At 34.3% G+C, this 24,551-nt stretch overlaps 1 protein-coding gene across 2 annotated transcripts in view; it reads left to right on the top strand.

Annotated features, from left to right (window-relative positions):
• Nucleotides 1-24,551, top strand: part of LOC135954984 (uncharacterized) — a 223,590-nt gene that overhangs the window by 164,194 nt on the left and 34,845 nt on the right. For both annotated transcript variants that reach the window (XM_065505252.1, XM_065505250.1), the window contains one exon: nucleotides 13,170-13,198. The gene's annotated coding sequence lies outside the window, so the exon portion shown is untranslated. The remainder of the gene's footprint in view (nucleotides 1-13,169; nucleotides 13,199-24,551) is intronic.

The following is a 24,551-nucleotide window of genomic DNA, read 5'->3' as shown; positions in this document are numbered from 1 at the left end:
CCGTCTGGTTGGCTGGCTGGCTGGCTGTCCATGTAAACCTTGTGCGCAGAGTACAGGTCGCAATTTTGAAGATATTTCGATGAAATTTGATACATATTATTTTTTCGGCTCAAGGACCAAGCCTATTGAAACTGGCTGAAATCGGTCCATTATTTCACCTAGCCCCCATACAAATGTCCTCCCGAAATTGGACTTTATCGGTCATAAATGTTTAATTTATATATGTATCTCCACAAATTGCGCTCCAAATAAGTTTTATATATATAAAATTCATGTCACCAAATTTTGTTACGATCGGTCCATAATTAATTATAGCTCCCATATAGACCCGCTTCCGAAAATCACTTTAACGTCGCTTAAATCGCTTAAAAATTGGTATATACAAAAAATTCAACATAGTAAACTTTCATATAGACATAAATCACACGACCTAATTTCATGGTGATCGGTCCATAATTGGTCATAGCCGCCATATAAGGCCCACTTCCGAAAATCACTCAAAAATATAAATTATTGAAGTTTTAAAAGAAAAATGTTTTTGCTCTTTTACTTAGTGTAGGGTATTATATGGTCGAGCTTGACCGATTATTAAGTTTGAATACAAGTGCACACATATAATTACCCAGAATCAAATTATTTTCATATGAAAGTCAAAATATTTCAGAAACCAAATCAATCAAAATCAGGTTAAAATGGCAATAAAAAACCACAACCATAGAGAAATACACATAGAAAGGAAACTAAAAAAAAAAACTCAAACAAAAAATTACTTAAAATAATCATAAAATAATACGAATGTTGTTTTTATTTTCACTTAGGTTTTTTTTTACTAATACATTCTCACCTCTTAGGTTTTTGACAACTGAGTTAGGTCTTTGTCAGGAGAGTTTCTGTTCTATGTGTTTTTATCTATGGCCACAACATTTTTTTAAATTTAAAAGAGAGCTAGCTCTCTTTTGTTTTGCAACATATTTTAAAATTCCATTTATAGGGTTTGAGTTTATAACAAGAAATTTTATTTGGCTACCGAAGGGTTGATATTTATTTGTTTAACCAGAAAAACTACAAATGATTGATTAAGATTTCTATATACCAGGGGTGGCCTTTTAAATGGTTTTAGGGGGACTAATTTCAGTTTGTATTTCATTTCATACTCATTATTCTCTCCACCGAGTTTAGATTTAAACCAATTTACAAATTTAATTTTTCCCAATTTTCCCATTTTCCTGCATGCTACGTTTCTGCTTATTTTTCAATAGAAATAAAGCCTATAATTTCTTAAAGAAAAATCATTGTTAAATTACAAATACAACTACTGAAAACACACACATATATACTTAAGTACAACCCAGCTGATCTGAGTGAAAGTCCCGAATTAGAAAAACTTACTTATGATTTAAGGTCTATGTAGGGTCACATAGATTACAAAGAGACTGTGTGTTAGCTGGTCCAAAGTAGTCAACGAACGGGAATTCTTTTACCTGTTATATAGAGTCTAGGGTTCCTACTTTTTCTGGTTTTTGCTTATTTAGTGTCAACAAATTCCCGGAAAAGAAACGATTTTTTAATTTCCTCCCGGGAAAGAAAAAAGTCCGTGAAGTTAGGAACCCTAATAGCGTCAGTTATCTTACTAGCTACCTAATTGGTTACTTGTTTCGCTATATAATATAATTAGTTATTTTGACATGTACGTATCCTTCCCGAAAGTAAATTGACATTTAATAGTCAATTTAAAAAACAGCTCCTACCCAACCAAATAGTAGTTGATTGGCTATCAAAGTCACTTTTTTCTATATAAATTGAGCAGAGTAAAGTAGCTAGTCCTTCAATATATATATTGTTACATTTTCACCTTTTAAAAATGCAGATTTGTTTCCTTTAAATAAAACGGATACTTCTGATTGCAAATAAAAGCAGTTTAGTAGTTTAAAATTGTTACAACTCTTTATTTATCTATTAGATGTACACAACAACAGTTTAAATAATCACTCTGTGATTTAATGCAGCTGATGTTAATGCTAACAGTCCTTATGATCAACTAAACACCGACTGCAACCGCTGCCACTATTTATACACAGAGCCATCTTCCTTCCAGTAGCTTCATGAAAGTTATATTTCTACAATGATCAACTCAAAGCTTTTATTCAATGTTGTATGTTTCACAGTTATGATAATAATATCCACTGATGTGTTAATAATGTCCACAGTTATGTTAACTGCTGTTAATCGGCCGGTAAACAACATTGTTCGCAATTAGAAGTCTCCAGAAATAGAAATATTGAGAAACATGATGCAACTTGAAACCAGCCCTTAGAATAACGGTTTCTATGTCTACGGCCACCTTGCGGTTTCTATTCAATAGCTTGTCTTGTGAGATTGTCAACGGATTTTCAGCGCCATTTTCTTTTTTCGAATCTCGGTGTGAACGGGGATTTGGGAGGTTTGGACCCATAACCTTTCATTGGATTTCGTAACTGGCCAGAATATTTTTAAAACTCTCCGCAGACCTGTAGCGAGTTAACATCCTACTGCGCTGCATTCCACGATTCACATCCATAAAGAAGAGATGATTTTATGCAGGAATTAAATATGTTTAGATATGGTTTTTTCCAAATATTGGCAATGTCTTTCCGAAGTCTTACTTAAGCCTCAATCGCAGGTCTTTATAATGGCTTACTAAAGTGTCAATCGTAAATATTTCTGAAGTCTTACTGAAACATCAATCGTAGGTCTTTCTTAAGTCTTACTTAAGCCTCAATCGTAGGTCTTTCTGAAGACTTACTTAAACCTCAATCGTAGGTCTTTCTGAAGTCTTGCTGAAGCCTAAACCGAAGCTGTTTCTGAAGTCTTACTCAAGCCTCAATCGCTGGTCTTTCTGAAGTATTACTCAAGCATTAATTTTAGGTCTTTCTTTCTGAGATGATGTGCAATGTATGAATGTTTACCAGCTTTTATTCGGTTACTTACGTCGTCTGCACAACCACCTGTTTTAGTCAGAAGACTTCCGAGAAAGCAGAACGTTAATACTTCTTCAAGATTCTTCTATTGCGAATGATCTGTTGTTAGAAGCATTAATTCTCATTGCTTTATTTTTGGCAATATTTAATTTTAGACCAGCATAAGCTGATTCAGTTTGTACTGCATTGATCTTAGCCTGCATATCATTGTAGTTGTGAGATAGTAGACATATATCGTAGGCATAGTCAAGATCATCTAGTCTTCTGTTGAATCTCCAAGTTATTCCCCTTTGATCACACTAGACTCTTTTCATTATGTTGTCCAGGACGATATTAAAAAGGATTAAAAAGATTGCACAATTATGATCCATAAATATGGTTGTCACAAACATGTACTTGTTTACTGTAACCATATATATGGTTGATACAATCATGTGAATCGTAAATTAACCATATTATGGTTACCACAATCATGTAAATATTTACTGTGACTATAATATTGTTAAAAATCTTGTAACACTATTTAAATGGTTACAGTAACCCAATTATATTTTTTCTCTGCGTGTTGAGAGATTATCTTTTTTGGGATATTTATAAGGGTTATGCCACGCCAATGTTTGAATTGTGACAAGTCTTCATCAATATCGGTATAATTTAACTTTGATTAAAACGAATTCTGGGGAAAAAACAAGGTAGTCGCTGTATTTTGCTTATATCTCAGCCATTTGCGGGCCGATTTTCTTGATTTTAAATGGCAATCTAAGTTTGACTATCACGGATATATTGATGTATCAATCATGTAGGAAAGTTATTTGGTAGCTTCGGGAAGTTGATTTCAACATACAAACGGATATGGTTATATCGACTCCTCTATATATAACCTTCCGAAATAGATACATATATTTTATGGGGTTGTAAATGAAAATTATGGAAATGACAAATGGAATGAAAAACGTATACCACTAATTGTGAAGGATATATATAGTTAGACTACTTAGAGACACTAAAGTGACAATTGACTTCTAGCTAGATTACCTGAGATGTATAAAGTAGTGAATTGCATTAAAATCACAAATCTATAAAATGACACAATTTTGTAGTCAGCCAAATAATTAGACATTAGTGCAAATTATAGTTTAAAAAGGATACATTGAGTACTTGAGAAGCTACTGGGAACACATGTTAAGAAGATTTGTGTGAATACATGAATTTATTCATGTAAATATTTACAAAGGATCATTGACATAATGCAGGAGGTTAAAAACAATGCCAACGTGTTTTGAATATTCTAATACACTTCATACAATTTCAATAATTCTTCACTAACATTTCCAAAGAAACCGAAAAGGATGTTTAACAAAAAAAAAATCCTTTGATGAATGTGTTGTATGCTAAGGTACATAGTTATTTAAGTAGTTCAATATTTCTGCATAAATTAACAAATCTATGTTTGTTAATGTTATTTTAGACCCCCCAAATCCCTCTTTATACTGAAAAAGTCTAAAAAATAGAGCCAAACAGGCATGAAAAAAGGTTGCCTCTAAAGGAATGTTCAGCATCATACATCATTACTATCGTTGGTTTTCATAAATTGGAAAAAAATCCAAAACTAACACATTCTCTTGCCGTATGTTTGTTTGTCATGATTTCGCATTTCAATGTGAATGTGAATTCAAATTCCTTTAAGAAACAACCAGAAATTCTTAAACAAAATGCGAGTTACAAGTACGAATCTTGTTTAACATGAGAGCAAATTGGCTTGATTTGATTTTAACCAGGCCAATAATAAAATAAAAATAAAAAAGGAAATATTTGTTATGTGTATATGTTAATATGTGTTCAAGTATGTTAATTTGAAATTGTTTTTCCTTATGGTTGGTTTCATTTTAATAAATGTTGATAAATGTTTTTGTTTTTAAAATATTAATAAATTGCCTGAATATATGAAACGGCTCTCTTACATATGGCAAATATACATAAGTACTGAAATAAATCAGAAATTCACTGAAATGTTGATTTAATTACATAGTTATTTATGCAAAATATTAATACAAAAAATTGTATTAAATGTTAATTAAAAGTAAGCAGAGTTTTTATAAACACCACCTACGATATTGAGGTATATTGAGTTTGTCATTCGGTTTGTAACTTAAGTCTCAATAGTAGGTCTTTCTGAAGTCTTACTTAAGTCTCAATCGAAATTCTTTCTGAAGTCTTATTTAAGCCTCAATAATAGGATTTTCTGAAGTGTTACTTAAGCCTCAATAGTAGGTTTTTCTGTAGTCTTGCTTAAGCCTGAATCTTTGGTCTTTCTGAAGTCTTACTTAAGCCTCAATTGTAGGTCTTTCTGAAGTCTTAATTAAGCCTGAATCTTTGGTCTTTCTGAAGTCTTACTTAAGCCTCAATCAAAAGTCTTTCTGAAGTCTTATTTAAGCCTCAATCGTAGGTCTTTCTGAAGTCTTGCTTAAGCCTCAATCAAAGGCCTTTCTGAAGTCTTATTTAAGCCTCAATCTTAGGTATTTCTGTAGTCTTGCTTAAGCCTGAATCTTAGGTCTTTCTGTAGTCTTGCTTAAGCCTGAATCTTTGGTCTTTCTGTAGTCTTGCTTAAGCCTGAATCTTTGGTCTTTCTGTAGTCTTGCTTAAGCCTGAATCTTTGGTCTTTCTGAAGTCTTACTTAAGCCTCAATTGTAGGTCTTTCTGAAGTCTTAATTAAGCCTGAATCTTTGGTCTTTCTGAAGTCTTACTTAAGCCTCAATCAAAAGTCTTTCTGAAGTCTTATTTAAGCCTCAATCTTAGGTCTTTCTGTAGTCTTGCTTAAGCCTGAATCTTTGGTGTTTCTGAAGTCTTACTTAAGCCTCAATTTTAGGTATTTCTGAAGTCTTACCTATCCTCAATCGAAGGTCTTCCTAAAGTCTTACTTAAGCCTCAATTGTAGGTCTTTCTGAAGTCTTACTTAAGCCTCAATCGTAGGCCTTTCTGAAGTCTTGCTTAAGCGTCAATTGTAGGTCTTTCTGAAGTCTTACTTAAGCCTCAATCTTAGGTCATTCTGAAGTCTTACTTAAGCCTCAATCGTAGGTCTTTCTGAAGTCTTACTTAAGCCTCAATCGTAGGTCTTTCTGAAGTCTTACTTAAGCCTCAATCGTAGGTCTTTCTGAAGTCTTACTTAAGCCTCAATCGTAGGCCTTTCTGAAGTCTTGCTTAAGCGTCAATTGTAGGTCTTTCTGAAGTCTTACTTAAGCCTCAATCTTAGGTCATTCTGAAGTCTTACTTAAGCCTCAATTGTAGGTCTTTCTGAAGTCTTACTTAAGCCTCAATCGTAGGTCTTTCTGAAGTCTTACTTAAGCCTCAATCGTAGGCCTTTCTGAAGTCTTGCTTAAGCGTCAATTGTAGGTCTTTCTGAAGTCTTACTTAAGCCTCAATCGAAGGGCTTTGTGAAGTTTTACTTAAGCCTCAATCTTATGTCATTCTGAAGTCTTACCTAACCTCAATCGAAAGTCTTTCTAAAGTCTTATTTAAGCCTCAATTGTAGGTCTTTCTGAAGTCTTACATAAGCCTCAATCGAAGGTCTTTCTGAGGTCTTACTTAAACCTCAATCGTAGGTCTTTCCGAAGACTTAATTAAGCCTCAATCGTAGGTCTTTCTGAAGTCTTACTTAAGCCTCAATCTTAGGTCTTTCTGAAGTCTTACTTAAGCCTCAATCAAAGGTCTTTCTGAAGTCTTACTTAAGCCTCAACGTAGGTCTTTCTGAAGTCTTAATTAAGCCTAAATCGAAGGTCTTTCTGAAGTCTTACTTAAGCCTCAACGTAGGTCTTTCTGAAGTCTTACTTAAGCCTCATCGAAAGTCTTTCTGTATTCTTAATGAAGCCTGAATCTTTGGTCTTTCTGAAGTCTTACTTAAGCCTCAATCGTAGGTCTTTCTGAAGGCTTTCGTAAGCCTTAATCTTAGGTCTTTCTGAAGTCTTACTTAAGCCTCAATCGAAGGTCTTTCTGAAGTCTTACTTAAGCTTCAATCGAAGGTCTTTCTGATGTCTTATTTAAGCCTCAATCTTAGGTCTTTCTGTATTCTTAATGAAGCCTGAATCATTGGTCTTTCTGAAGTCTTACTTAAGCCTCAATCGAAGGTCTTTGTGAAGTTTTACTTCAGCTTCAATAGTAAGACTTTCTGAAGTCTTGCGTAAGCCTGAATCTTTGGTCTTTCTAAAGTCTTACTTAAGCCTCAATCGTAGGTCTTTCTAAAGTCTTACTTAAACCTCAATCTTAGGTCTTTCTGAAGTATTATTTATGCCTCAATCTTAGGTCTTTTTGAAGTCTTACTTAAGCCTCAATCGAAGGTCTTTCTGAGGTCTTACTTAGGCCTCAATTGTAGGTCTTTCTGAAGTCTTACTTAAGCCTCAGTAGCAGGTGTTTTTGTGGATCTTTTTGCAGTCATATTAAATAAAACGCTAATTGTTGCAATTTATTGAAATATACATTCATTTAAAGCACTGCTCTATTTATACATTCATTCATTAATTCATTCACTTATTTGCAGTCATTTATTTGACATGCAACAATCATCACTATCGAATCGCGTGCATCACTTGTTGTTCATCATTTTCATTATCAATATCGCTGTTGTTGTCGTCGTTGTTGTTGTTGTTGTTATTGCTGCGATCGTGAATTAGAATTGGGCAGGCAGATTTCATGCTGCACTCACTCACTCCAACAAACGTGCAATTGCCTTCTCTTCCAAATTCACAAACCCTTTCACAAACCAATTCAAACCATTCAAGAATTCTCGCTGTCATTCCATATTAAAATGATCTTATAACTATTAAAGCATCTGTCTATTTATCTGGCAATTCGCTACGTTAGTCTGTCACTTTATCTGTGGCGTCTTTTACATTTCTCTATTCTTTTGAAGTAACGATTTTGCATGTCGATGCCACATTTCTGATTTTAATTTAAGTTTAAGTGGATTTATTTTGTGGCATCTATCTGGTTAGTGTTAGAGTGTTATTGTGGCTGTAGTTGGTATTTATTGGTCTTCCCAAGTAAGTACTTTGGTCGACTACTTCCTCAACTGCAGTCATTGATGTCTGGTTGTAACAAAAACAACAACAGTAATTTGACACCGTGACGCCATACGATCATCCAAAACAAGAAAAATAAAAACTTCAATGGTTTAGTTGGAACTGTATGAGTGTATTTACGTTAAGCAGTGAACGAACGAACCAACGAACGAACGAGCGACGTTTGCAGAGCACGTGATATGATCACGTTTAAATTTTATTTTACATTTTTTTTCTCTCTCTTTATCTTTATTTTATTGTTGGTTTTTATATAGCTACGTATGTATGAATGTACGAGTATTATAATTTTATTTTAAACATTTATATAACAAATCACTCATATGAACCGAGTTACAGTTAGACACTCTTACTATTCGCTGGTAGTTTTTAATAACAGCTCAGAGGAGACATGAAAAGTTGTAGCATTAGTTAAACTGTTTAAACAGTTTAATATGTCCAAGATGCATTCAAACATCTGGGTGCTCATTAGACCAGAAAAATGTAGTTGAAATCATTTTCACTCATTAAGATCGAAATAGAGCTATAGTGTGAAAAAGAGGAAATTTTTAACTCCTTGGTGGTTTGTTTAATAAATAACCATAAATTAATAGCACTTCCTCTAGGTGGCATGAGGGGGGAAAGCTCAATTGTTTTAAATCAAAGTTAGGTATAGAAATAAAACGAAAGTAAAATATAAAACATTAATTTGCTCCATTAAATGTGACCATGAGATGGATTTGCAAAATAAATACATGAATAAATAAGTAAGTAATTGTGGTTTTCAATATAAAAATCAACACGATTAGTGCTATCAGTCTATCATAATGCCACTGGATCCTGCTCACTGAAGTCCCTACCGATTCAATTTCCGTTTGCTAGATAGTTTATCAAAGACAGGCTATCCAATTGTTATTATTAGTCTCCTCACCAACATGGAACAGTAGCGCCAATCGCTACGCATATCACCCAAAATAGAGTCTAATTAATATTGAGATCAGCACAGATCAGTCATCGAATTGAAGTCAAATGAGGCAATGCCAAGTTATCACATTCAAAAGAGAAATGCGTTCTACACACAGAGAAAAAATATAGTTGTACATGTTTACTGTAACCATTTCAACATTTTTACAAGTTGTTTAATAATATTATAGTCACAGTAATTATTTATAAGATTGTGGTAACCATAACATGGTAAAGTTAAGATTCACATGATTATAGCAAACATATATATGATTGTAGTAAATAAATATACATATGTTTATATGTTTACAATTATATTTTTTCTCTGAAAGACATATTACGCCCTCATGGAACCAACCCTGACTCATTATAAGCCTCATAATGTTCTTCAATTCATAGTTTTCTCACCAACTCCGGATGGTGGTATAAGAAGTATTCCCGTAGTCTAATTAATGCATTTCAAATCAACAACAAACTGAACATTTATAGAATCTTGCCGTTTTGTAATATATTTTAGTGCACTGCATAACCGGCGACTGCATTACCAAACATCGGAGAAAACTACAAGATAAAGCTAATTACTGCGAGTTATTTATTTGAAAGCCATTAATTATGCTACGGGAAAAGAAAAGATATACATATTATATATCAACGTCTAGGAAATTATGTCCTCTTTTCAAAAATGTACAAAATGTTTAAGAATTAAAAAAATTATAGAAGACTTTTTTCAAAAATATGGGAATAAAATATTATAGCTGATTTTTTTGGAAAATTTTAATTTTTAAATTGCAATAAAAGTTTTGTTTATGAATCGTTTTTAATGAAATTTTACACTTATATAGAAACTTTCGATCCAAATCCAAAAGTGAAAAAGATATTTGTGAATTGTTAATGACAATCCCACAATTCCCAAAAAACTTTCCAAAAATCCCAAAATTGGGATTTTTTGATTTACTGAAGGCACCAAGATCGGGGCTATGAAATCCCTTTGCACAATATTGAAGAACATATTGGGACATACAAAACAGGTCTTAATTTTTTGAAAGCAGCTATGCGATTTGAGAAAATGTTGTCTAAAGTTGAAATTTATATAAAAAATAGGTCTACTTCGGAAGGCTCTGGACCACGTAATAATAAGAATTTGCAGTAGATGTTTTTAAACAATTCTTTCATACTATTAATACATGTCTTGTTAAATCAAAAAATTATATTTCAAGAAAATCGGGAAAGAATTGGATCCGTTATTAGCAAAAAACCAGACCAAGGTAGGTAAATAAAATAAAATTTTACTTTTCAAATGCGAATAACTCGTAAACTATAAGATGTTTTTTGTAGATCTTTCAAATCGGATCGCAAACAAAAATTTGGCATCATTTTTAATTTTTGATATACCCGAGGTGCCCCACTTTGGGGCATTGTGGCTCGGCCCACTGTTAGTGTTATAAGCCCAAATTCAAAACTTAAACTTATCAAGACCTCCTCTATAGCCACGGGAAATTTTGGTAAAATCGGGCAATTCGTTTAGAAGTTACAGATTTATTTCCACTTTTTTTTCAGATCCCCCACTGTGCATCGTTTAATTGACTCAGAAAGTGATTCTAAGTCGATCGGTATACTTTAAGGTGGTGTAGGGTATAATGATACTTAAACAATTGATCTCGGAGTTAAATCGTGTAAATTTGCTTCCAATTTTTTTATGACTTTCCACGTGTCAACGACAGTCTCAGCTAAATGTCCGCATCATAAAACCGGTATTTGGTGCCACTGTATTTCAATGGTTCTGGTTATTAGCTCCAGTCGTCATTTAGCTCCTGGTCGTCTTTAGCTACAGTACGAATTTTGCGAAGATCGTGTTGAGTCTGTTGTTGTGCCAGAATGCACAATTGTTGTAAGAGTAGTGATATGAAATGATCTTTACCTGACTTTGCGATTTTTACACAGACTTCAAAATCTCACAATTAAATCATAAACAGTTTCTTTCAATGATTTTTAACGTGCTGATCAAGTTTCATTAACCTTTGGTGATGAAAGATCATACCGGGCCACTGTATTTTAATGATTCTCTGAATTCAATCGTGATCATCATTAGCTCCAGCTAAAGTTTCGTAAAGATCATGTTGAATATGACAAGGTGTGGAAATTTGTTCCTCTTGCATAATATCTTCAATATTTCATAAACAGATTTCATGGTCGAACATTCGAATATTCGAATGTGTTGTAGACTTCCTAAAGACTTCATGCTGGCTATCTTAAAGGCAACATCACTAGTTGAAAGGGTGTGACTTTCGCTGCAGGTGGGCCTTGAACGTTTTGTCGAAGCATTGTGAGGTCAAACTGATAGAAAGAAATGGCGGAGGAACTTACGAGACAAAGTTCTGGGTTATCTTTAAAACTGAGGGAATGTTTAGTGAAACCACCACTAAATTACTATCATGGGGTAACATTGGAAAATATCATGTATAAATTTATTGAAAATGCGGCATAAATTGGTGAATCCATTACTAAAGTACTTTCATTGAGTAATATTGAAAAATATTCTATATAGGACTGACCGATCCTGGTGAGGAATCTGCAGGGTATCATTGGTTTTATGGCCCAGATGGAACATAGCAGATGTGTGAGGGTCATTGAATTTGTAATAAGTGCTAGGACAAGTAGATGCTTCAATGGTACTCCGGACTATTGTAGGACATGCGGTGATGAGAAGGAGATTCATAATGTAGAGAATATTATTTATCATTGCCCGAGTTTCCAAGATCACAGATTTAAGTAGTTGCGAAATCAGTTCCACGATGTATTATTAGCTGTAATCTAAATATTTTCTGTTTCTCTAAATGAATAAGGTAGCTTAATGGCAGATAGCGAGTTAATTGTTACGGTTGGATAGTTCTCTTGGTTTTTAAGACATATCTGAGTTCTTTCATTCAAAATTGTGGCTAAAAAATCTTAAAAATACTGAAGGCTATTGGTCTAAGGATTTTTTAATCGATATCTTCCCTTCAAAAGACTTCAAAAGTTCTAAAGCAAGATGCATACGTCTGAAACTAAATAGCAATCGACTGATCTACGAATTAGATCTAACAACAAAGCCTTTAAATTATGGAACTTTTTGAGCACCCAAAACGTTGATGGATTTTGGATGAGATGATTTTATCGTTGGAATAAATCTCCTCTTACCGCGACATTTTGTCAGGTTTGGAAACAAGAAATAGTCACTCGGGGATATATCAGGAGAATACGGCGAAAGAGGGAGCATTTCGTAGCCTGAGCCATGGAAACTGCACATTATTGTGCACACGATTGCGATCAAACGTTCATGTGAGATACCTACGGCTTCCACAATCTCTCGCACTTTCAATTTCCAAACCGGCCAACATCATATTATTACTTTTTAATTGCTTCTGTTGTAGAGACCTCAACTTGGTGTTCAGAACGTTCGGCCACAACTAAATTCAATTAACCATTTTTTTTACCATTGAAATTGATGGTGCAGAGCTCCTATTATATTTAAAAGCTTAGCATTTATTTAAGATAATTTGTTTGCGCAACAAAAAAATGCTTAATGAGCACACGAAATAAATTTTATCCAATTTCTCCTCAAGTCACGCGGTCTGCTATCAATGGCTGTCAAATACTAAACTAAATGACGCATCTTGTTCAAATTTTAACACGAGTCAACTGATAGATGCCTGATGGCAGGAGCAATGTTGCCCTTTCAGTTATGATCCAGGAAATTCTAAAAGTCGCGGATCTCGTAGCTTACATCAGCTATAAAAATATATGATGACCTGAAGCACCTTTGTAACATTTTGGCAATACAAGCAGTTTGTGGTTTTTGTTTCCACATCAACTTTGACTCACATGAACCAAACAAGGATTCTGAAACGGGAAGTATCAGTATCATCTGAAAGTTGGATGTTAGATGTTAGTTTCATATTGTAGCTTCTTTAAAGTCGAAATTTTCTCTTGAGAACACATACAGTAACTCTGTTCTATGCTAACCTTGGCGTCATAGACTTAATATCCCTTATGTTTGTTTTAGACTTACTGACTAACTCTCACTTTTATTACAAACTTAGTTATTTATTTGATTTCTCCTGCATTCAAAATAAAGTCAAGTTATTTGTTAAATGTTTTTAGTTCAATGAATACATCTTTATTACTTATGTAATAAAAACCTATTTTATTTTCTTACTTGCAGATTCCTATTAAACGAATTGTAACACTTGGGTAAGTAAATTATTCGATGTAAATCCTATTTGTTGAAACAAAAAAAATACTCATATTTTTCCAAGAAATTTCTTGCTCAATCGTAGTTAAAACAAACACTCAGGGAAGTGTAAAGAATTTAAAGAATTTCTTTTTCTGAAAAAGAAATTTATTTAACAAAGTACTTATAAATTGTGTGCATGTGTGTTTGAAAGATGTTTATTTCCTCAGTATGTACCAATATACTACAATATTTTTATACCCTTCACCATCGTGAGAAGGGTATATGTAAGTTTGTCATTCCGTTTGTAATTTCCACAATATAATTTTCCGACCCTATGAAGTATATATATTCTGGATCCTTATAGACAGCGGAGTCGATTAAGCCATGTCCGTCTGTCTGTCTGTCCGTCTGTTTGTTGAAATCAATATTCTGAAGACCCCAGATATCTAGGGGATCCAAATTTTCAATAATTCTGTCAGATATGCTTTCGAGAAGTTTCCTATTTAAAATCAGCAAAATCGGTAAAAAAAATGACTGAGATATGAGGAAAAATCAAGGACAACCTCGATTTTTGACCTATTTTTGACCTATATCTGGATTACTAAGTCATTAATATAGACAATATGGATATCTAATGATAGATATTTCAAAGACCTTTGCAACGACGTATGTATATAAACCATAGTAAGTTGGACCTACAATGGGTCAAAATCGGAAAAAAAAATTTTAAACCGATTTTTTTTTACCAAAAAAATTTTAAAAACTAAAATTTTTTTTTAAATTTAATAAAATATTACATTTTTAAAATTTTAAATAACAATTCGAAAAAAAAAATTCCATAAAATTAAAAAAACAACTTTGAAAAAAAAAATATTTTGTTTACCTAAAAATATTTAAAATTTGTATTTTGAAGTATAATTTGGTGAAGGGTATATAAGATTCGGCACAGCCGAATATATCTCTCTTACTTGTTTAATTTAAATTGATTTTTTTTATTTGATCACAAAACTAAATATTGTTGATATTGATTTTATTATTGCTACAAAATGCAAACTAATATTTTTCTATCAGTTTCATTTTTCATTTTCAAATAAATTCTATCTTAAAAGATGTGAAATTTGCATCACGTGCAAACGTACATGCAGGAATAAATATTTTCAGTGCTCCAGTTTTTAAGGTACATTTCATTTAACAATGGAAAAATTGTGCCAACAACCAGTACAACCAGCAGCGGCAAGTGTTGAATGGATGGCATAGAAGAAGGAAAATATGTTGTTGATTCACTAGCATATAAAAGTCTGCAATTATAGTAGTGAGAGTGCACTATGGTGCCGTTTTTTTAAAAGTAAAAGACAGTCAGTAATTCCAAAACCTGATGATTTTTGCAGCTGTACCCCTTTAAAAACTAGACGACAGCCTTTCTATTTGACATAATATTACTGGACTATTGAAACCAGACTTTTTATCACCTAAGCCACTGTGCATTTCTAGGAAACTTGAAACAATGGCATTTCTTTTTTTGCTACAAAATATGTTGGTTGTTTTTTCTTTGAAATCATTTTTGAAAACAAAAATTGCTTATTGAAATTGTTACTCCCTCAATTTTGGAATATTTTAAACAATCAGAAAATACCTTAACAATAACACTAAACAACACAAAAAAATTACAAGGTCCGACCAATAAATTTTGATAGAGGAGCCAAAAAAAAATACACGTGTACACGGCGTTTTGAAAGTTTACATCTGAATTTCATTTGAGAGGGGGTTAAAGTTTCCCTACTCTGGCACATTCTTATTGTTAATCGGCATAAGAAACCATGTGATCCTTACATTTTAGGTATAAAATGAGTTCAGCAAAGTTATGTAAAATGTTACGGAGAACATTTTTGTAGAATATGTTAACCCTTTAAATCCTCGACATGGGACTTTTTTGTCCTTATTTTAAAAAAGAGCATAAAACACCATTAAAACAGGGATTTAAGGGGTTAAAATGTTCCGCAAAAATATTATTTGTGAAATTTTACTATAAGTCCCTGAATACACCAAAACGGAAAATTCAACAAGAAAGTCAGAAATAAGACATATTAAAAGAGAGCTTAGGGTTAATTTCGCATTTATTAAGAATTTTATTTTATTGTACCCCAAAAATTTAGCATGAACAAAAAATAGTTCAAATTTGACTCACTATTATCTATATATATACTGATTCATCATCGCACAGCCCAAACGACTGAAGCTAGAATCATGAAATTTTAACTGTGGGTTCCTCCCTCCCCAAAACGATCCGATAAGAAGGGATTTTTGGAAATTCGAACGTGTAAGGGGTAAAAAAGGGTAAATTCGGTAACCTTATATCTTAAAAATTAATAAAGATACAAAAAAACTTAAATTTGCATGTTACTCCATTCAAAAAATAAGCTGACAGGTGTTTCGTACTTTTTCGAAATTCGAAACTTTTAGGGGAGAAAACGGGTAAAAACTGTATTTTGGTACTTTTTTGGCACCCTATGTATCTTTTAAACCAATAAACATAGAATCAAATTTTAAATCGTATTCTTTACTTATCAAAAAATAAAAAATATAAGTTTGGTACTTTTTGGAAATTCGAAACCTTAAGGGATAAAAATTGTGTTTATTTTTGGTACTTTTTCATAAAATATGTTTTTCTATAATTTGACATAGACATACGAATATTTTATTATGAGCTCCCACCACGTTACAGAAATTTATTTGAATCAAATTGTACCACCTCAATGGGGATAAAAAAAAGGTACCAAAAAGACAATTTTGATAATTTTTTTAACGTTGGTTCCTGGATTCATACAAAAATTAACTAACAGGGTGTTATTTGGAACTCGAGTACCAAGGTGTATATTGGGCCAAATCCAGGTAAACAGTTTGGTACTTTTTTTAAAACAAATTTATTCTTGGGCACATTAACACAGATTTTAATATTTTCTGACATGCCTGTAGCATAAACAATTTTGGCAAAATGGAATATTTTTAAATTTCAAACTGGAGGGGTGTTCAAGGAAGAAAAGGGAAATTGGTACTTTTCTCCTAATGGTACTTTTTTAACATTTTAAATTAATTCAGTTATCGACATTAAAATTAGCTGATATGTATCTGAGTGAAGTTAGTGTTAGGAATAGGGGATAATATTTAGGTACCAAAATGTGAGAACTGAACTATAGGTAATTTTTTGTTCTTCTAATAGCCCTTTTTTAAATTTCTATAACAATGGACTTAGAAACATGAAATTAAACATATATGGTCTTAATTTGGTCTGAATGAGAATTCTAAGGGGAGACTTTTTGGTACTTTTTCTTTATTCGAATGGTACTTTTTGTAATTTCTTCACCAATGAACCTAAAGCCATGAATATATATGAACCCGAGTGAGTGGGAAACCACAAGTGGGGGATTTTTGGTACTTTTTATATATTCTAATGGTACTTTTTTGAATTTCCTATAATAATGGAATTTCAAAACCGCGGTTTCGGTTTTAAAAAATTAAAAACCGATCGGTTTCGGTTTTGTGATAATTTATTAAATATTAAGTATTATAGAAACAAAATTAGTTGATAATATAGGAAATGATATACAAATCTAAAATTCAAACTTGACGGGTTATGGTTTAGTGAATGCGAATTTAAAAGTGATAATCAATGGTACTATTTCCTTATTGCAATGGTACTTTTTGAATATTTTATAATAATAAACCTAAAAATTTAAAATTAGGAACACATTTTGCATTTTCTATAATAATGGACCCAGAAATATGATATTAGACATTTACAAATAGATTCACAAAGTGAGACTTGATAGTACTATTTCTTTCCTCTAATTGGGGTGGCGAAGCGCACCGGTTCAGCTAGCAAATTTGGATAGGAAGGATTCATTAATTACATTTTTGTAGCTCTAGGCAATTCCACTTCATTTCCATACAATGTGCGAAATTAAACCTACGGCTTCTTGAGACTTGATGATTCCTCTCTATCGCCATCCTTGTAATACTATCGGGCATTACTCCTCTTGGGAGCATAAGCTTCCACAAAGCATTTCCATCTTAATCGGTTTACTGCTGTTGTTTTCTCGCCTTCCCTTCTTGGAGTATGGTGCATTTCCAGGTGTTCTTGGGTTAACCAACGCTTCTTGAGCCCTGAGAATTCCACTCTATCGCCATCCTTGAAATACTATCGGCCATCTTCCTGATAGTATGGCCCATCCACCTCCATTTCCTGCGTTTGATTTGTTTCAGTATGGGTTCCTCATTGATTAGTTTCCAGTGATCCGTGTTGCTAATGGTGTTGGGCCAGAATATCCTGCATATGATTCTGAGGTACTTATTGATGAATACCTGTAATGTTTACGTGATTGTGTTCGATATTAACCAGGTTTCACTTCCATACAACAGAGTAGACATTACACATGCATTGAATATTCTGAGGTTGCTTCGTCTGGATATTTAAGAGTTTCTCCATACTGAATGCAGTCAGCCGAATTTCGCTCTCGCTCTGATGAGCCAGTTACTTGCATATGTTTCTGTAACGCTATTTGTTGTTACTATACTGCCTAGATAACAGAAGCTATCTACGTATTCAACAGGTTGGTCTTGTAGCATGATGTTCTCTGTACTAACATTGTTAATTTTCATGGCTTTGGTTTTCTTGATATTTATCTGAAGTCCAACATTACACGCTTTACTTTCCTTGATTATAGTTCGTTTGAGATTTTCTGCGAGAGTAGAAAAATATCATCCGCATAATCCAAATCCACGAGTTGGCGTGGGAGACTCCATCAAATTCCTATTCTCAGACTTCACTCATTTTATCATCCAGCACGATGGTGAACAGTTGAGGTGATAAAGGATATCCTAATTTTACTCCAACGTTAGTATGAAATGGTTGACTGATGTTTCCGTTGTGAATAACTGAGAGTTCTGCATCCTCGTACATAGCTCTGATGATTTGAATTTTTTTCTGGGGTTCTCCTTTCCTTCGCAATGCTTACCATACGGCAGTTCATCTGATGATAACGAAGACTTTCTTGAAGTCTATGAACATAAGATACTGGTGGGAACGCCATTCTATAGATTTCTCAGTTATAATGCGTAGAGTATTGGCCTGATCTTAGCAGCCTCTATTTGGACGGAAACCTGCCTGTTCATCTCGTAGATTGTTCTCTATTTTGTTTTGGATTCTTCCCTGTACTATGACTGCTAGTATCTTGTATATTGTGTTAAGCAGAGTAATTCCTCTCCAGTAGTTGCAATCTTTCAAATCGCCACTTTTCGATAACTTTATAATTATGCCTTTTACTCAAGTTGGAGACAGCCTCTCTGCCTTCCAGACTTATGTGAGTTCAGCTGAGGTTTCGATGTCAGCCCGTAGTATTCCATATTCGCCTGCTGCTTTATTACTTCCTAATTTTACGATGGCTTGTTTTATCTCATTTAGACTGGGCTGCATGGTATTCTCAACAAATTTACTGCAGGACTGCTGTTGTTTCTTTCGTTGTCTTCAGTAGCTTCATCTACGATGAGGTTACTAATTTCTTCGAAATGCACTCTCCATCTTCGCATCTGTATATCATTGTTTGTTAGTAGTGCATCACTGCAATCAGTGACTGCTTGGCTCCTGTTACACCTTCGTTTAGAGAGACAATCTATCGTCTGGTGAAGTTTTCTCATGATATCTTCTCATCAGAGGGGTTGAGTTGATGGTAACTATTCGTGAATTGCCACAGCTAAGGTGTTCTTAGTTACGTTGTTCTGAAGTTGTTGTAGATAGAGCCCTTTTAATCTTGTGTGACTGATTGTCCTGATTGTTCTTCTTTGCCATTTCGACTTTATCTTGATTTCTGTTGTGATGAGCTAGTGATCACTTCCGATGTCAGCTTCTCTTCTGTTTCTGACATCCCATAGAGAGCTTCTCCATCTTCTGCTCATGCATATATGATCGATCTGGTTGCGTGCTTTGTCGCTCGGTGATGTCCATGTATATTTATGCATCTCCTTGTACGGAAAAATGAAGCCACCAATGACGAGTTGAAATGTATTGCAGAATTCTATTAACCGCTCACCTTTGTTGTTTTTAACTCCACAACCGTGCGTTCTAATGGTAGTTCGTATGCTGGTTTTGTCGCTTCCTATCTTCAAGTTAAAGTTATCCATGAGTGTTATGATATCTCCTCTTCGGATCTTGTTGAGCGTGGTTGCTATTTGTGCATAGAATTCATCCTTCTTAGTATCTTCGACGTCTTACGTTGGCGCATAGCTCTATATTATGGTAATATGTCTTACTCTACTCTTGAAGCGTGTCATAATAACTCGATTTGATAAAGGTTTCCATTTTTGAAGGGAGTTCCTGCTTTTCTTCGACATTATAATCCCAACTCCACTCTCACCACCATTTTATTTTCCATTGTAGAGTTAGTATCACCATTCCCTGTGATAAATTCGCCATTACCATTCCATCTAATTTCGCATATTCCTAAGACTTCGTTCATAAACAATGTAATTTGATGTTCCAGTTGTGGAAACCTTGATGCTTCACGAAGAGTTCGTACGTTCCATTACGCTATTTGTGTTACTTTTCGTGTGCCTTGTTTCTGTTTTGTTAAACAAATATTTTTCCATTTAAGTAGGTGATTGGTCTGCTGTAACTGGTCCTATGATGATGGGACTACCATCTATCATTGCCTAGAAACAACGCTATCCAACGTTGTCGAGGAGGAGAAGCCTTTCCTTTACTCGTAGTCCTACTTCTCTTCTTATCCCAAGAGGTGGTGTGGTGTTGCCTGACCTTTCCAATGATGTTCATTATTCATGTTATAAATTATTTTTCATTTGACTAGACTGGACCGTGACATAAGAGAGGTTCAGTTGTTTCCTGTGACCCAAAACTACTAGGAAATTATAAAAATCATTATAAAGTACGTTGCTGTTGTTGGTTAATATTATTTTCCCAAAAATATAATTTCGTAGAAAAACAGTTAAAAAATGTTGGAAGTTTGATATTAAATTTCATTCATAGGAATGTCTAGTTTATAATAAATAAAAAAAAACTTGATAACTAGAAAACCAAAAAAATATGGTTTATTTAAGAACAGTTACCCAAGCCATATCCTCAACATAAAGAGTAGTTACTCCTACCACAATATCCAGTATTTTATAAACCCCACCTTGGGTTTCAGTTTTGTTTATTTTCAAAAAAAGTTTTTCCATTTTTGTTGAACATAAATCTCTTCATAAGTTATGGACTATTGTTGTGCCACAAACAATAACGGCAACAGTAGTAGGTAAGAGTAACAGCAGCAGCAATAACAACCCAACAATGTGGTCAAAATAAGTGGTCGATCGTTTCTTTGTTTGTTTGGAATTCATTTGTTTTCTGTTGTTTTTATTTTCATTTCATTATTTCATTTCTCGAAAAACAATTCACCAGGGAGTTGTTTGTCTTCTTTACTTTCGTTTGTTTTACATCATCATAGCCATCCATACTCTGGTTAGGTTGAACAAAAAAGCATTTTACTTTTTGGGAAGTGTTGAATGCTGTCGTCGTAGAGATTTTCTTAGGTTTTCTAAGGTTTTTGTTGCTGTTGTAAGTGTTTTTTTAAATATTTTTCTAGCCACCTCTAAAGGTAACAAACAATACGCTTGACCGCCGTTTGGTGCTAATTTTAATGAGCCACCAAATTGTTTTCGTTTTTCTTCTTCGTTTTTTGAAGCAACTGCTGGCTGCTGCTATAAACATGAGGTTTTTAAAAGCGTGAATGGTTTTATTGAAAAGTAAACTTAACGTTTGTACCCTATAGTTGGTATGATGATAAGTAGACAAAGAAACATGCATTTAAAATTTCATCTTTTTTGAAATTGATTTCAGTGTGAAACCTTGAATAACAAAGGTTTTGCCGAGCACTGGTCTAGGCAGTTCTAACTATATTCTTTATAAGTGGGGTGGAAATATTAGTCCTCTTTATGCGCTTTCAGTGTTTGAATAGCTTTAGGTGCTAAAAGATGGAAGGCAGAACGATCAAAGATGGAAAAGTTCGTACGATCGTACTTTTTTTTGATACTGTTTTATATTAAAAAGCACCGTAGTACTTAAGTGACTCATTTGATGCACAAATTTAGCGAATATAACAGTATTTTTTATAGAAAATCTTGCAGTTTCCAATTTCATATGGAAGATTTTTGGGAGTTCTCTGAGCAGTGAAATTCTTGGCTTCGCCACTCTGGCCACACAACTACAAAAGGCCAATATGTTGAGCTATTCGCCACACACCACCACATTGCGCAATTTGTGAATGAACCAACCCACATTTCATGTGTTGAAGGTCATCATCATAATACACTTGACCTTTTTCTCACCTCACTCCCTGAAAAGTATGAACTGGGCGTTTTTGCACCTCTCCGGCTTCTTTTCGCTCTCATAACTTCGCAATGTTTCACAAACAGCTACGAAACGATTCATTTTTATCTACAAAAAGGTTTGTTGAGCTGAGCTCAACTGTTAATTCGGATCATTGTACCGTTTTCTCATCCTTTTCGGTCTCGAAGCTACGCAATGTTTCACAAACAGCTACGAAACGTTCAATTTTTATCTCGAAAAGGCTTGTTGGACAGAACTCAATGATTGGAAACATTGTTTCCTAGACAATAACGTCAAAGCCATGGAGAAAATGGTTGAGAAAGTAATCATGTTGGGAATGAAGCCTTTCATTCCATGAAAGAAATCTTCGATTAGACCTAAACAGAAATCTTGGTTTTATCAGACGTGCAAAATATCAATCAGATGGAGAGAGGAAGCATTCAGCATCACTACTCCTCGGAGTAATAAAACCTTTTAGTCATTCGTTAAAAGTGTAAAGGATAATGCTAGTTCCTTAATTACGACTCTTTTAAAGGATGACCAAAGAGTCAGTGACCATGTTGATGAACCGAACCTTTTAGCTGAATTATTCGCAATTAATTTTCACTTGACGGAAAGTAATCAACCACTACCCGAACTCGAAACAACATTAGTGACTATGCCAAGTATAATCTTTCAAACACGTGATGTTAAAAGGGTTTTATCGGATCTCAACGTAAATAAGTCTGCTGAGCTAGATGGCAAGCATATCAGCGCTGGTCTTGAAGCAGTGCTCTTCGACGTTATCTCATCCATTAGCTATCCTTTGCGTCACACCATTTCCTAAAAAAGGAAAATTACGATCCAATAGCAATTTGCTCTGCACTTTCCACAGCTACTACCATCTGGTTAATTATTTGGAGTCCAACAATTTGCTTAACAACCGCCTGTATGGCTTTCGTAGAGTACGCTCCAAGAGAGACTTGCTAGCCTTCCTATCGGAAAAATGGTGTCGTTCCATTCACGGTTTTGGCGAAAGTAAAGTGGTGGCTCTAGATATATCCTAGGCGCTTGATATAATGTTGTTGTTGTGGTAGCAGCAGTGACAGCCCTTGGCCGAGTGAACTCGGGTCATTCCGGTGCGTAGAACCGGCTGTCGTGGGAATGTGATAGAATGTCAAACTCATTGCTTTTGGTGTCGGTAATAACTTCTTATAGATCGCACTATACGATTTGTTGTAGATGGGATCTCATCAAACGAGTTCAAGATAAATTCTCCTGCTCTATTCCTTATTTTTCTAAACGACCTTCTACCTCAAACTTCCAACCCTATCTATTATTTTGCAGATGACAGCAACATTTTCCATTTATATTCATTCTGTTATAGACCAGGACTGTCGGAGATTGGGGCAATGAGGCAAACCATGAATGATTCCCTTAATCGAGAGCTTGAGACAATTACTGAATGAGGTCGTGCGAATAGGGTAGCTTTTGAACGCTCACAAGATTCAGTGTTGCATGTTGACACAAAAACGATCATCAGACCATGTCGCTTCATCTGAATTCATGGCCGATGTAAATATTGTGGAATCAAACGCTCTTGATATTCTGAGCATGAGAATACAATGTCCGCTGTTCTAAACACATTTTTCAAGTGTCGAAAGAAGCGTTCAAGTAGGAATTATTTCACTATATCTGATATCCTGGCGGCATGGTGTAGTGCTTAAAGTGCTTGCCTACAAAACCAAGCACCCCAGGTTCGATCCCATTTTAAATCATGGTTTTCGAGTTTTTAAAATTAACCTCCCTCTAAACAATCCATCAAAGAAGCCCCCTGACCACTCCTCCACCTGGAAAAGAGGATAACATCATGGAAAAGGTCAGGTAGCCCGCCCTGGGAGAAAAAAGGTAGGAATCAAAGATCAGCAAGGTTCCCCACCACTACACCAAATACACAGAGGTCGTTGTTTCTAGGCAACGACAGATGGCAGCACCAACCATTACCCAAGACCAGCTACAGCAGACCAATCATCTATTTAGCTGGAACAACAACCGATTAAAGAAACTGACACAAGGCAATAATAACAATCGATTGAATCCTTATGGCAACATCATACATGTATCCGAGGACCCGCTACAGCAGACCAATCATCTACTTAGCTGGAACAACAACCGTTTAAACTGATACAAACAATAACAATGGATCTAATGGCAAAATCGTACATGGAGACGCACGATACTCCAATAATTAGGACAATGCAATCTACATGGGAAATACGCAACAATTCGTTTAACATGGAGATGCTTTGGCTTCCAGCCAAATGCCTCAAATGGCTTCCAGCCAAAAAAATGAGATTTCCTTCCGACCGCAAGGAATAAAATTTATTTAAAGTCTATTTTGGAGCTTTTCGACCGCGTACAGGAGAGAGCGAAGGTGATTGACAGTGGGGTATCTGATGCAATGTGGGCTGCGTTTCACTGTTCTATCCGTACTGCAATGGAATGTATTCTGATGATATTAGGGAACTTGTTTCTGATGCTGATCATGTCAAAAACCGAACTGAGAAGCTGAGTCTAGAGTATTCGCTTAAAAGCTGTAATTATAATAATACAATGAAAGTGAACTGAAAAAATAAAATTTCTAGCATTTCCCCACTATAGTGCCCCACATGGTCAGTTTATACTACCCATTTAATTGGCCTCTATTTGTTCACTCCTCATTCCACTTTGTTTTAAGGTGTTTTTTTTAGCTTTTTTCAAATTAACTTTATTTCAAATATTTTGTTTGCTTTAAACTGTTTTGTTGTTTGTTTTATAATTTTTGATTGTTTTTTTTTTGTTTTGTAGCTGCTGCTTCATTCATTTTAAGTTTTCCAAATTGAAAGTGTAACAAATTAACTTTTTTCTTTTTGCTGTTTCTTTTGTTTTTTACAACACAACTAATTTACTTCCGCTTTTACCCAGTTAAATGTGTCTGTCAGAGTTTTTAAGTTGATTTTCTTTAAAATTTTAAAAAA

Source organism: Calliphora vicina, chromosome 3 (genome assembly GCF_958450345.1).
Source record: "Calliphora vicina chromosome 3, idCalVici1.1, whole genome shotgun sequence".
Classification (NCBI taxonomy): Eukaryota; Metazoa; Arthropoda; class Insecta; order Diptera; family Calliphoridae; genus Calliphora; species Calliphora vicina.
The sequence above is the reverse complement of the archived record's forward strand: the minus strand, read 5'-3'. Positions and strand labels throughout refer to the sequence as shown.